The sequence below is a fragment of the Pogona vitticeps genome, chromosome 1, assembly GCF_051106095.1.
Source record: "Pogona vitticeps strain Pit_001003342236 chromosome 1, PviZW2.1, whole genome shotgun sequence".
Classification (NCBI taxonomy): domain Eukaryota; kingdom Metazoa; phylum Chordata; class Lepidosauria; order Squamata; family Agamidae; genus Pogona; species Pogona vitticeps.
This window is the reverse complement of record NC_135783.1, coordinates 324,192,106-324,206,955: the sequence shown is the minus strand read 5'-3', so window position 1 is coordinate 324,206,955 and position 14,850 is coordinate 324,192,106. Positions and strand designations below refer to the sequence as shown.

Genomic DNA, 14,850 nt, shown 5'->3' with positions numbered 1-14,850 from the left:
TCCACACAAATGCACATCTTCATGCATGTGGTTATTTCTACAACCATGGGATTTCAATTTGGATGTTGACCATCCCACTTAGTTTTAGAAGCATGTTCTCCTTTCTTGGTCTGCTTTGCTCTACTCCCCTTCTTCTACACAGCCCAAGCCTTTTGCTGCTCTTCTTGCAAGTACTTGGACAAAGGACAGTGCAGATGTTACTTGTACGCAGACCGAAATGTAGATACGTGCAGAGTGGCATAGGTGGCTCATGACTGGAGAGGGGCCCCTTCTGAAACGTGGGGGTGAGGCACACAAACACTCTGCTCAGACCATGAACTGTCTCTTGGGAGCAGAAATGTTTACATGAAGAGTCTTGGCAGATGTTATGCTGAATCACGTACAGGAGAGGGGGCGATAGATACATTCCTATTTTCCTGTTTGTACATTCCACTTACGTGAAAGTATTACACTTGCTTAAAACATCTGTTTTCCTCTGCAAGTGGCTTTATTCTAATGTTTGATCTGTAGCACACATCTATCCGCTTTGGCCCAGTTCCTCTTGTTTCTTGTACACATTTCTACACTCATGCTAGTGGAGGTCTGGTTCTACCCATCAGGACAGCAGCACCATCTCTTCTGCTGTTCTTCCTCAGCAAACTTGCTGCCTCCACTGGAAGATAGAATTCTATGTGCTCCTTAGCCCACCCTAAACCATCCTAAGCCAACTTGCTGTCTCAGGTGCACTGGAGGGTATTAAGCTGTCCACCTGGATTCTGTATGTGGCAGAAGAGGGCAGCCATCTTGTCCTTTTCCTGAGGCTTAAAAATATCCTGTGAAGAGGGGCTGAAATTGCTACTTGGCCATGGGAACTCATTAGGGGAGTATAGCTGGTAAAAGCACTCAAATATCTCACTTGCCTTGAAAGCCATATTAGGATTCTTGACAGCACAGAACACACACACATACAGAGCTCTGTGCAAGAGGTTTATAAGGACTCACAATTCAGTGCTGCTGTGCTACTGAAGTCTTGTGGTGCAGTGGTTAAATTGCAGTATTGCAGCCAAAACTCTGCTCATAACCCGGGTTCAGTCCCAGGTAGCTGGCACAAGGTTCACTCAGCCTTCCATCCTTCTGAGTTTGGTAAACTGAGTACTCAGCTTGCTGGGAGGAGGGGAAGCAATGTGTAGCCTGCATTGTTAAATTGTAAACTGCTCAGAGAGTGCTTTATGTGCTATGGGGCAGTATATAAGCAGCACCCTTTGCTTTATACTAGAGCTGAGGAAATTTGCAGTTCTCAGAAACATCCAGCAAACTAGGTGGATAGCAAACTCCCAAATCACCTAGCCAATATGGCCTCGTGGCATGATATTCATATGAGGTGTAAGGACAGGGCAGTTCAGGAATACATGGTAAGGTAAGCGTTTCAAAAAATGAATTAAATTCTGAAGTGGTGATTTGGATAATCCTCCTGCACAGTTTCTATTCAAGATAATATCAATGCACCTTGGGCAGGATCATATCTAGGCTGCAAACTCCTACTATACACATAATGTATGCGAGTTTGTATGTGGATTTGATGGTTCTGAATAGACATATACAGAATTGCCTGCAGGAGCAATAACCTTCCTTGTAGTTTTGAATATAGCCAACTTTTACAGACCTGTTTGAATCTTAGGCCAAACACCTGTTGCATAGTGTTTTTCCCCCTCCACTATTCCCCATTACATAATCCATTTCACAAGAGGTACAAGACTGAGGAGACAGTTGGGGTGGGGAGATGCTCAGGCAGTTGGCCATACCAGATTGCTTCTGGCCCTTTTGTTGTTACCAAATATTCCTATCCAACTATGAAAATAATAATAAAGTACAAAAGTAATAATAAAGCATTATTATTATGAGCTTGAAGCCCCTCCTTCATTTTTATTGGTTGGCCATCTTTTTCTCTTGCATCTCTTCATCCATCTTTCTTGCACACATCCTGAAAGGTTAATTGAAAAGGGCCTTAAATGACTACATTTAAATGACTATCAAACAAACTGATCATAATTTGGATTCAAAATACTGTACTACAGTCTCTTCTCACTCATGAAAGATTGTATTCCCAAAACTGTAGAAAGGAAATCAGGAAATAGCTATGTATCTTTATGATACATAATTGAAATTTAAGTACTCTTGGCAAAGAAAAGGGACTGATGAAGCAGAATTATTCCCATTTTAGAAAATGTATTTGATTGTGCCAATAAGAAAAGGGGGGAAAGGATAAGAAAACTGAACATATCCCATGTACTCCTGGAATGGGGTCCAATCCTATAGCCCCATACAGATTCAGTAGGATGGGGCAGCCATGTCATACTCTAAAAGTACTGTGTGAATTTCGTTGTATCGGTATACTATATATATGACAATAAATGTATTTGATTTGAAAAGAAAGTTGCCATTTCTGTAAATCTTAGTGGCCCATACCAGATGTGATAGGCTACCTTAAGTTGAAGGTAGTATAACTTCGCTAATGCTAGCAGTGGTCCCCAGTGGCTTATAGGCTCATTTCACTAGGAGGATTAGAATACACTTTGTGTAGTTCCAGAGTCTCCTTTCTGTTTGGGGAAGGTACATTTCCTTCAAGGGAGCATCATCCACCAGATTACTGGGGATTCCTCCCTCACCACATCTTATCTAATTAAACAGAAACCCCTATCTTCTGTGTATCACCTAGAAGGTTAAAGGACTGCTATAGAGAGGAGGGACAGGGGAACTTCCATGCCTCCAATCCAGTTGTACTCAGTTTCATTTGGTTCCAAACCACAGCATTCAGCCTTCCACTATGTAGTGCCTTTCAAATGTGTTGCACTACATGTCCTATCATTCCCAGACAGCATGGCTATTGGGCTGAGGAAGATGGCTACAAAGGAGCTTGTTTTGTGAGAGAGATTGCAGGAGATGCTTCCTCTTGAAGTGCGCAGACACAGTGATGTCTCTTCTGGTTCTCCTGGTTATTGCAGCATGAATTTTTTTAGCAGTTCTCAAAAGGAAAGTGAGGAGAGTAAGGCTGATGTTTTTTTTTTTTTAAATCTGGTGTCTCCCAAAATGCACGTCCCTTAGAAAATAAAAACAAGCAGATAGACAACCGTGAGAGGCTGCCGATGAGTGGCGGAATCATCAAGTTATTTGCAGATGTCTGGAAGGACAGTTCTTGATTTGAGCCATTTTAACAGTAACAGCCAAAACAATACACACATTCACACAGCTTGTATCTCTGCAGCTAATGTGATGTCCTAATGCTTGATATTTTGACCTGAGATGATTGCCAGCAATGTCCTACAGCAGACAGAAAGGGGACAATTAATTTTTGCACTGTAACGCCCAGAATATCCTAGCCTACAGTACATGGCTACTGACCATGCCAGCTAGTTTATTTGGGAGCTGTAGTCCAAAAAATATTTTTCCCCATCTCTGCCCAGCAGACTTGAAGACATGGAGCTTTTAGCTCCTTTTACTACTCCAGTGACAAAACCAGTGGAGCTGAGGAAATAGGTGATATCTAATGATAATGTTTTAAGTGTTGCTTCCATAGCAGAGTTCTTAAACCCTTCTGATTTGCTGCCTTCCCACCATCAGCTGAGAGCAAAAGCAAAGCATTAACTATAGTACAAATTATCCAGTAATTACCTTCCTGGTCAAGATCCATAATGTATGCTCAGAAGTAGGTTAATTGAAAGCTTCCTGTTTACAGGTTTGGACCATTAAATCTCTGTCTTGTTCACTGAAGCTGGGAGATTAGAGAATAAGGTAAAGATTCCCCTTGACATTTAGTCCAGTTGTGTCCGACTCTAAGGCGCTGTGCTCATCCACGTTTCCAAGCCATAGAGCCAGCGTTTGTCCATAGACAGTTTCCGTGGTCACATGGCCAGTGCGACTAGACACAGAATGCTGTAACCTTCCCACCACGGTGGTACCTATTTATCTGCTTGCATTTACATGCTTTCAAACTGCTAGGTTGGCAGGAGCTGGGACACATTTTTGAACTGCTAGTTTGGCAGGAGCTAGGACAAGCGACGGGAGCTCACTCTGTCACATGGACTCAATCTTACGACAGCTGGTCTTCTGACCTTGCAGCACAGAGGTTTCTGCGGTTTAACCTGCAGCACCACCATGTCCCTATTGCCCCTTAATTGCCCCTTACTTAATCTGTTGTTCTTTCCCATGGAGAGAAGGATTATTTCTATTTTATACTCCTTTTATTATTTTCATTACAGAGAAATAACTATTTAATATCGTGTTTTCCCAAAAATAAGACGGGGTCTTTTATTAATTTTTTTCCCCAAAAAACGCATTAGGGTTTATTTTCAGGGGATTTTTTTCATTTACTGTACAACAATCCACATTTATTCAAATACAGTCATGTCATCTTCTTCTGGTTGCTGCACAGTGGTGGACAGCAGGGTTTCACTTAACTGGGCTTATTTTTGGGGTAGGGCTTATATTACGAGCATCCTGAGAAATCATACTAGGGTTTATATTCAGGTTAGGTCTTATTTTCAGGGAAACAGGGTAGATTGTGCTCACAAACAGAAAGTTTTCAAGTTACAAGCACAGTCTCCCTGAGAAGCCTCATTAGCATTTTGCTTGACTATTTTGCAGACTAATGCTGGAGTTGAAATGGAAGAGAGTATCATAAATTAGGATGAAATAATAATGTAAGGAATATCCATATAACTCTTTTGGTTTGTGACGGAGTCCCTCCTTACTGTAGCCCAAGAGATTAGAAGAATACTGGTGTGATTATTTTAAAATGACATTACTAGACAAGCTTGCACACACTGGGACACATGAAGCAGTATAGTCAGACCAGTTCTGATTTTTAGGAAGCCTAGTCTGTTGTGTCTCTTGTGAATGGTTACAGTAAAAGCAAACGAAGAAGCCAAGTGATGTCCCCAGCAACCCTCTGTGCAGTATGCATAGAAGGACTTTAAAAAATAATAATAATCAAAATCAAAAGAGTTCTATATGAAAACAACTGGACAGATGTCTGGGAGGAAAATAAATAATTCACATTCACCATCAAAGCACAGAGTGAGGCCACATCATTAACTATTTCATTTTTATATGTTTGCTACCTGAAACAATTTTTATTTTCATTTGATTTCAGTGGTGGAATAATGCCTGAGATGTGTTCAGCCATAAAATATGCACCAAACTAGTTGTTTTCTCCCACGGATAATTGGCTGTCTCTTTGCTTCTGACTTATTTATGGTATCTGCTTTCTCCATTGGATTGTCTTTGGTGAATCTTCTCTCCAGCCCTCAGCTCCAAATTATTTTATCCATTGCTTTTAATTAACATCTTGGGCACCTGCTACATTTAGAGAAGCAGCAGCCGGTTGAGCATCCACTATAACAATTATGAAGACTATTAGTCTTCTTGCTTATGGCCAAATGTATTGTGCTACGGATAAAAGTTTTTTAAAAAGGGAGGGGGACCTTGGATTTTTAAGGAATGCTTTGACTTCCTCTAAAGAATTGGAATGTCTCCAAACAGGTAATCACAGCTATTTGAGCATTGTTTTCTTTTATCTCGTCTATAGTAAGATTAGATGATAATCAAAATAGCAACCTTTGAGATGGAGATGCTTTGTTTATTCATCTAATCCATTGCCTGGGAGGCAAGTTCAAGATTATTGCACAAGACAAGCAAAGCCATTCCTTTGATATTGCTGAGAGGTCAGTTGCTATTTTTGGTTCCCACTGTGCAGCAATCATTCCATCAGGTTGCATCAGCAGGAGAGATGGAAAGCAGAGCCACTGTCCCATCAGCTCTGCTTGAGAATCCAGCTTCTTTTGAGTATCTGGTATCTGAGTTTGTTTTTCCTTCCTTCCTTCCTTCCTTCCTTCCTTCCTTCCTTCCTTCCTTCCTTCCTTCCTTCCTTCCTTCCTTCCTTCCTTTTCTTTTGGAGGGTAAGCCTGAAGACACCTGTTATGTGCTGTCAACTCACCTCCTACTTAAGGGAAACCCTATGAATGAGTGCCCTCTAAAATGTTCTATTGTTAACAGCTCTTTTGAGCTCTTGAAAGCTGGAGGCCGTGGGTTTATTTCTGGAATCAATTCATCTTATATCAGTCTTTCTCTTTTTGCTGCCTTCCACTTTTCACAGTATTTTTGTCTTTCTGAGTAAGTCAGCTCTTCTCAGGATGTGCCCAAAGTACGATGGCCTCAGTTTTCTCTGTTTTGCACCTAGAGAGAGTTTGGATTGGATTTGGGATCTTCTTGTTTGTGCTTCTGGAAGTCCATGGTATTTGCAAAACTCTCCCCCAGCATTTTGAGTTTTTCTCCCTTCTTGTTGCCTTTCTTTACTGTTTACCTTTTGTATCTATATTGGATACCTAAAAAACAAAAACAGTGAACTTTCAATGATAATTTATCTTCCTCAGCCTGTGCACCAAGTTCTTGTGAGTAGTTCCAAAATTATTCCTTTTCAGAATCCAGTTTGAACACCTTGCTCCATATGTGATAAAAGTTGCAATATCTTGAGAACATTGCTTTGTTTGCAAGAGAAATTAACACAATGGCCTTATACTGCACCTCTTGGCATCTCATTTCTTGGAATTGGAATTTATAATGAGTGTTTCCAGTCTGCAGGCAATTGTTTTATTTTTTCTTATCTGTTGGCATATTATTGTCAGGGTTTTAACAGATTCTGTTTCTGTACCCTGGAACAGTTCTGTCTACTCCTGGCAAATTATTTCTTCCAAGTCCTTTGAGACAAGCTTTCACTTTCCCTTCTAAAATTGCAGGATATTTCAAAGGAATATCATTCTTATATATTGTCTTTATAGTTATTCAGTATATCATTTCCACCTACTATTTATTTTATCCTGGTCATATAGTATGTTCCCCTGTTGATCTTTCAGAGTACATAATATAGGTTTAAATTTATGCTGGATCTTCTGGAAGAAATATATTTCTCCTTCTTTTGTTGTTTTTTCTTCTGCTTTGCACTGATTATTATAACAGTTCTCTTTGTCTCTACATGGTAGTTGCTGAACGTTACATTCAGGATTTTGATCCTTTTTGTCATGTTTTACTTTTGTTTCTCATCTGGCCTTAACAATCTGGCCTTAGAGTCTGTCCTCTAAACCTTTGTAAAACTTTTTTGCATTCTTTCCTAATAATATTTTTAGTATCAGCCCATTGTAAGTTCCATTTATTTATGCAAATCTGTTCTTCAAATTCACCATAAATGTTATTTAAGCTATATTTCGGCACTAAGGCTTTTAATTTTTTTTCCCTAGCTTCACTATAATTTTTGATATTAACAATTCATGGTCAGTATTCCAATCTACTCCTGTTCTTGCTCTGGCAGAAATAATAGAGCTTCTCCATTTACCATGTCCAATTATGCAGTCTATTTTATTTCTATAGTTGTTATCTAGTGATGTTCAAATGTACAGTTGACTGTTCAGTTTCCTGAAGCATGTATTTGTAATAAACAGGTTACTGGCTTCACAGAATTTTGTGAGTTTTCTTCCTGCTTCATTTCTAATTTCTAGGCCACATTCTCCAACATCATTTGGTTCTGATCTGTTTCTATCTTTTTATTCTAGTCACCTATGATTATCAGCACATCTTGTTTTATGTGGAAACAATTTCCTCCTGGGAGCTTGCATAAAAGCTTTCAACCTTTTCCCCAACATCTGTAGTTGAATGGTTGATGGTTTTCCCAAGTCTGATTAATATTATTTGGTCATATGTTAAATTATAGCCATTTGACTGCCCATGCATTTTTGTTCCTCTTTTCTTCTTCCCCAGTAACTCACTGAATGCTTCCTGTCCTGGAAGACTCATCTTCCAACACTATCTCTTGTTTTATCTTGGATTGTCTCATAATAAGGTTTTCAAGGTAAGAAATATTCAGCAGTATTTTGGCTCTTGCAAATTCAAGGCCATGGGTTTCTGCACAGAAGGCAGCAGTGGTTTTCCATTACCTTCTTCTGTGCAGTGCTAACAAAAGTTAGCTTGAGTGTCAGTGCCATTTTCTATGAAAGATGCTCCACCAGTGTCACCTTCAACTACCACTGTTGCCCAGCAGTTGCTCTTAAGGAATTTCACCGCCCCATCACTATTGAAACTACCCATTCTCTTCTATAATGTATGCGCTAATCCTGAAGGAGGCAAGTGCATCTTAGTCTACTGTCTCAGCTTTGGTCATTCCACCTTGGGTGACCCTGCTAAGAGTCCAGATTCATAACAGAGACTAGCTTCTTGACGGCATTGTCCGGGCATCCCTGACACATTCAAACCCATTCACCACATTAAGGTGTGCCTCCAAGAGAGGGATGAGGAATATATTTGGATAATATTTGTGTAATGATAGGGAGAACATTCTTTTAAATTTTAGAATACTATTTTCAGTCAACTGTGTTTGAGGGAGAAGAAGAAAATAATGACAAGGGAAGTCAGCTGATTCAGGCAGCAGATTTGTGTGGTCATAGAAATACAGAAAAGAACAGCAGTAAAACATTTTTATTGTATTTTTAATGCAGTAAGGGAGCTGTTAATGGTCTTTGTTGCAAATGCTTAAATTATGATTGAATATTAACAGACTTTGATGTGGGAGGGATCAGCTTTTGTTGATTTGACTTTTGTAGATTTGCCTCAGATAGCAAAAGGTTAGGTCAGCCTTGTAGTGGCAACCCTGAGACTAAATAGGTTGCATCAGAAAACAGAATGTGTCCCAAGAGATCATAAAGCTCTTTCTGGTCTGCAGAAATTGCAGAACAATTAGGGAATTGTTGGCAAAGAGTGTCCATGATGACTGGAGGGATTTTGGGAGTTGTAGTCACAGGAATTTCTCATCACTTGGAAAAGCTGAGAACATGTAGCGTGCAAATCTTTTTGGTTCTGTTTGTGTTTTCCCATAAAGACAGGCTCATCTGATAAGTGAATATGTTGTACCCATTTAACATTGTTTTGCAGGTTGGCTCCCTTGCTCATTATTATCATAGAATCATAGAACCACAGAATTAGAAGAGACCACAGGGGCCATCCAGTCCAATCCCCTGCCATGCAAGAACTCCATCAAAGCACTCCCAATAGATGGCCATCCAGCCTCTGCTTAAAAACCTCCAAAGAAGGAGACTCCACCACACTCTGGGGCAGCATATTCCACTGCCGACCAGGTCTGACTGTCAGGAAGTTCTTCCTGAAATTCAGGTGGAATCTCTTTTCCTGTAGTTTGAAATGATTGCTCCTTGTCCTAATGTCTGGAGCCATGGAAAACAAACCTGTCCCTTCCTTGCCATGACATCCATTCAAATATTGAAACATGGTTATCATGTCCCCTCTTAACCTTCTTTCTGTAAGGCTAAACATTCCCAGCTCCCTAAACCACTCCTTACAAGACATGGCTTCCAGACCTTTGCCCATTTTGGTTGCCCTCCTCTTGACACATTCTAGGTTGTCAACATCTTTCTTGAAGTGAGATGCCCAGAACTGGACACAATGCTCTAGGTGAGCTCTAACCAAAGCAGAATAGAGTGGTACTGTCACTTCCCTTGATCAATCCTATTGATGCAACTAAGAATTGCATTGGTTTTGTTGGCAGCCGCATCACACTGCTGACTCATGTTCAGTTTGTGGTCCAGCAAGGCTCCTAGATCCCTTTCACAGGTACTGTTGTCTAGCCAGGTGTCTTCCATCCTACATCTGTGCAGTTCATTTTTTTTTCTGCCTAGCTGTAGGATGTTATATTTCTCCCTGTTGAAATGTTACATTTCTCCCTGTTAAAATTCACTTTGTTAGTTTTGGCCCAGGACTCTAATCTGTGTCAAAGTCATTTTGAATTTTAATCATGTCCTCTGAAGAATTAGCAACCCCTCCCAATTTGGTATCATCTGCAAATTTAATCAACATACTCTCTATTCCTTCATCCAAGTCTTTGATAAAGATGTTGAATAGCACAGGGCCCAGAACAGAACCCTGAGGCACCTCCCCAGTTACCTCTCCAGGATGAAGAGAAGCCATTGGTTAGCACCCTTTGGGTTTGGTCAGTCAACCAATTACAAATCCACCGAACAGTAGCCCACATTTTACTAGGTTCCTTGCAATAATATCATGGGGAACTTTGTCAAAGGCCTTACTGAAATCAAGATATGCTACATCCACAGTGTTCGCTTCATCTATCAAGCCTGTAACTCTATCAAAAAAAGAGAGATCAGATTAGTCTGGTGTGACTTGTTTTTGAAAAACCCGTGTTGACTTTTAATGATTTCAGCATTGGTTTCTAAGTGATAACTTGTGACTTGGTGGATTTGTGTTTTGAGTTCATTGTGGCTCATTTGGGATTTAAACCATTTGCCCCTCTTGTAACAAAGATTCAGTGGGATCCCCAGTTTCCACTAAGAACAGACACAGATTCTTAGAAATTCACTGAAATGTTATTAACACACTTGAGGCCTAAGGCATTCATTAACAGTAAAAATAGCAACAAGGATAGGAACAGTAACAGTAATAGTAACCATAAACAATCATTTCCTCTTCCCTCACTGCCTGCAGTTCTGCTTGTACTGTTGTATGTGTTCTACTAAAGTAGAAACAAAGGGAGGTTCACCACAATCTCCTTCTTCATTACTGCCAACTTAGCATCTTTATAACTTTCTCTTTCTTTCTTTTTCCATTTCTGGTCATGATGCATACATAGGCATCCTTCAGTCTCAAGAGACTATAGTAACATGGTCTGTATGGAGGTCTTCGATGCTGTAGGCGAAGCTGGAGTGTCCTCTCCAGAGCATGAACCCTGGGTAAAATAATATGGAGGATAGGCTGTTACCCAACCAGCAAATCCCCCCTCTCCACATCACTGAAATAGTCCAATGGAAAGGCAAGAGCCAATACAATTGGTTCCAGTGACATCGCAGAAGTTGCCAGAAAGGCACAAACTGCCTCCGGGACTCCGGCTCCAGATTTTGCCTCGAGGTTGACTCCTGATGCCTTTTCCATCAATAGATATAGCCACAAGGCAGTGGAGGTTTGGAATCAGAGTTTCTCTTCTCCTAGATGGGCTGCCTTCCAAGGCTGACAAGCCGCATCTACCCGGGGCATGAATGCCAGATTTAATGTGAGAGTTCTGTAGGTATGCCATTGCAGCCCATAAGTGACTCTGGGCTCTTTGCTCCATCCTTGGTCAACCCAGAAATGCATAAATACCTCTGATTCAGTTTATTTTTACATATTTATCCAATGGCAGTACACACCCCTTTATATGAATATATTGCATCTCTACAAGCCTGATTCAATGCTGACTGAGATCAATATGACTAGTTCAGGTGTTTCCCCTTTTCTTCCCCTTTGAACCATCATAATCCGCTCTTAATTATCTCATGGCCTGAAACTCATAGCTTGTGGAGGCTTCTCACTACTCTGAACATGCTTAGACCTTGTCTTTCCCTGAGGCTTAGTATTTAACTAGCAAGATGCCTATCATTATGACACAAAGATGTGCATCTTAACAGGAAACCCTGGAGACTGGGTGCCAGTGCAGATTTGTTAGCTCAGCATCCTGCGACACATTGCAGCTCACCCTGAACTCTGCCAGATTTTACATTCTGCAGAAGCCCCATCCATGATAGCTAGACCACACAAGGACATATAGGTTTTTCCCTCATCACAACAGAATTCTCCCCTAATGTGCTTGCCTTTTCTTTACAAGGGCTGAAAAACAACCAATACTCTTTGAACGGAGAGACTCAAAACTGCCTCTTTAGGCTTCCAGGACTGGTCCTACCATTGGGTAGAGGAAGGCAGAATATATTAGGGGTAGGAGCAGTATGTATAAGTGGACAGAGCTTGTGTGTGTGACGCCAAGAAGCTTCTCTCCACTCCCCCAAACTAGTGCCATTTGGAGGACAGGGACCATTCAAATGAAACCTGCGAGGGGGATTAAAAGACACTGATTAACACCTTAAAATATCTACAACATTGCCTTGAATTTTAAATAAATAAGTAACTGCAAATAACTATAGATTTTGCCCTTCCTTTCTCTCTTTATGGAAGCTTGTCATTTCTGTTGCTATATGCATTAAGGACACAACTCCTCTTTGGTCTTATCTTTGCATGCCAAAAACAAAATTATTCACCTTGCCCTTTAAGTGGAAGGCCTGTTACAGTGTTTGCAACAAGGAAGAAGGAGATTCTTTGTGCAAATTAAGCAGAAATTGCTCAAAAGTAATCACTTAATACAGTTAATACTTGAACACAAATAATCCAAATTGCACAAAATGACTATGGCTTGCTACTCTGTGGCATGGACTTTTTAAAGGGTTAGAATCATTGCAGGGATTGTTTGCTTTTAAAAAAACAATCAGCCACGCTTTCTGTCCTTGTTGTGCTTTTGCGTCCTTTGCTTCTCAAAGGGAAAGGACACTAGTTTTGCCCAGAGTCAGTTTGCTCTAGTTACTGAGATATGCACCAGGAAAAAAATAGCTTTCCTAAATAGCCTCTCACTTAGAGGCAAGGGATATTGTGCTTTGAAGTGTGGTTACTGGTGTGTTTTGACAGTCTAAATCAGTGAGAACAAATAACCCAGTTAGGGTGTACTCAAAGATGTGTGATTTTTCACAGCATGATTTTTTCTTACCTTATATCATTTTCAAATTGTTTTTGTTTTGTCGGTCCTTAGGTGTAAACACAAACTTCCTTTGCAATGTCTGTTTCCTCCAAGTCTTCCTAACTCACGTTTCTGGAATCCTAACATGATTTCAACTGTAATGTCAAAGTATCTCACCCTCAGATGTATTTCATGTAGCAGGCCTTCTGCTCCTGACTGCCCTTCATAGTTACTCTTTCCATAGATGATCAGGTGTGGTCTTGATCTTGGCATTCAACTCATGCCATACTTATGAGTTTCTCGTCCTCAAACTACCCACTTCTTTCTGCTCCCTCTTCTCTCCCTTGCCTTTCTTCCTTTGTTTTCAGCTGCCCTCTTTGATTGATTGAATAATAAATAATTACATTAGTATACCACCCATCTATTTACAGAGCACTACTCTGAGCAACAATAACTCCATGAAAAATAATTTTTAAAGGGCATTAAGGCACCAGAAAAAAAAATCCTCAAATTTAAACACATGGGCCCTCAAGAATATTACAGTGGGAGGATATCACCAAAGGCAGGACAAAGCTGGCGGACATCTTCTAACCCCTTTCTCCCAATTTGCTATAAGTCATTTTGAAGATGCCATTTTTCTGGTGTGTTAATCTGACAAGAGCCAGCTACTGCCCTCTGGTGGAGTGGAGGTCACTGACCACACACTAAGGGGAGGCATCATCTTGCCCTTTGCTTCAGACATTAGAATGTTTGGGGTTAGTCCTGAATAAAATAAAGGACTATAGTTAGGCGTGAAAGCTTATTAATTTGTAGAATTTGGGTCTCAGCACTTGCCAGGATAGTACCAAAGCAACTAAACCCACTCCTGGTGCCTTTGTGGGACAGACAAGGCTGGTCTTTTTCTGCATGGCAATATTTTGGCTTCTCTCATTTAAAAAATTCAGAAGGTGGTGAATTGATGTGAGCTGCTGTTGGAAAGGTATGGTAAAAGAGCTACATTAAGAAAAGTATGATTATTTATTCCACAGCATTCTGATTGTTTTATTCTGAGCAAAGAAGCTGAATTTTGAAACAGGACCTCTACAAGTCAGTCTATTTCTGTGGATTTGACAGAAATCTCCCTTGTTACAAAGGATATATCCTTTGTTTTAATAACTCAAAGAGTACAGGGGTTGTTTTTCTGATAATCTCTATCTCCCTATCTTCTTTTATTATTTTTTTTTACGACTGGCTGCTTCATGCACTTGTTCTCCAAGGTTCATTGCCATGAATTTGCCAGTTTTATAACCAGCTGATGAAAGATCCTGCCCGGTTGTGATCGGTTGCCAAAAGACTTGGAAATAACATGAATACGAACGTTCACAATTGCTATTGTGAAACTAATATTAAAGCAACAAAGAATATCTTAGCATGATAGGAATCAGAGAATCTATCATTGAGTAATTTCTGACCATTTACCTTTTCTGTCTTTGCGTCCTTCTCTCATCCAGTGTCAGACTGAAGATAATGACTAGGGTCTGAGTAACGAGGTAAATTTATTCACCAATACGTTTCACTCTTTGCTTATGTCAGCTTTACCTTTCTATATGAGTCTTTTTGATTTCAGTGGCTTTATTCATGACATTCTCCTACACAGCAGAGGTATAGAAAATTACTGTTTTGGACTCCAACTGACTCCCAGAATATCCTAGCCAGAATGTCCAGTGGCCTTGCTGGCTGGGAGTTGAAGTACAGAATAACTTTCTACATCTATGGAAAAGAGCTCAAGAGCTGGTGCAATGTAGTAGATGCTGAACACATTTTCCGTCTTTTGTTCAAAGCTTTGATTTCAGTATATCTGAAGGACAACATCTCCTCAAATTTTAAGGTCATCGGAGAGCTCCTTTTCCGATACTCACCACTCTCACAGGTCCCCTCTGCTCAGCACACGAGACAGGATCTTTTCGTCTTTGACATGAAAGTAGGTTGAGCTCCTTCCAGCTGTCCTTCTAATGACAGAAGAAGACTCTTATATTCAGGCAAGCTTTTAAGCAGCTGTAAAAAAGGGAGATTTTCGTGAGGCAGGGTATACTTCTCTCTCCAGTTTTTTGAAAAAAAATTAAATTGTTTTCCCTTAAGGGTCTATGCTGATATTTAAACTTTAATATTATAACTTATTTATCTTTTTAAAAAAAAACATTTCTGCAAGCTGTATTTCTCTCCAAATTGGGAGAAAATTATTATGTAAGTTTTTTTAAAAAAAACCTTACAAATGTTGAAAATTGGTTTGT

General features: G+C 40.1%; 1 long non-coding RNA gene across 1 annotated transcript; it reads right to left on the bottom strand.

The window, feature by feature from the left end:
• Positions 1–7,769: 7,769 nt before the first annotated feature.
• On the bottom strand, positions 7,770–14,608 carry LOC144589157 (uncharacterized). Its single transcript, XR_013545085.1, has 2 exons — positions 14,479–14,608; positions 7,770–12,955 (listed from the first exon to the last, which is right to left on the bottom strand). It is a non-coding gene; the product is annotated as an uncharacterized LOC144589157 (long non-coding RNA).
• Between the last annotated feature and the right edge of the window lie 242 nt (positions 14,609–14,850).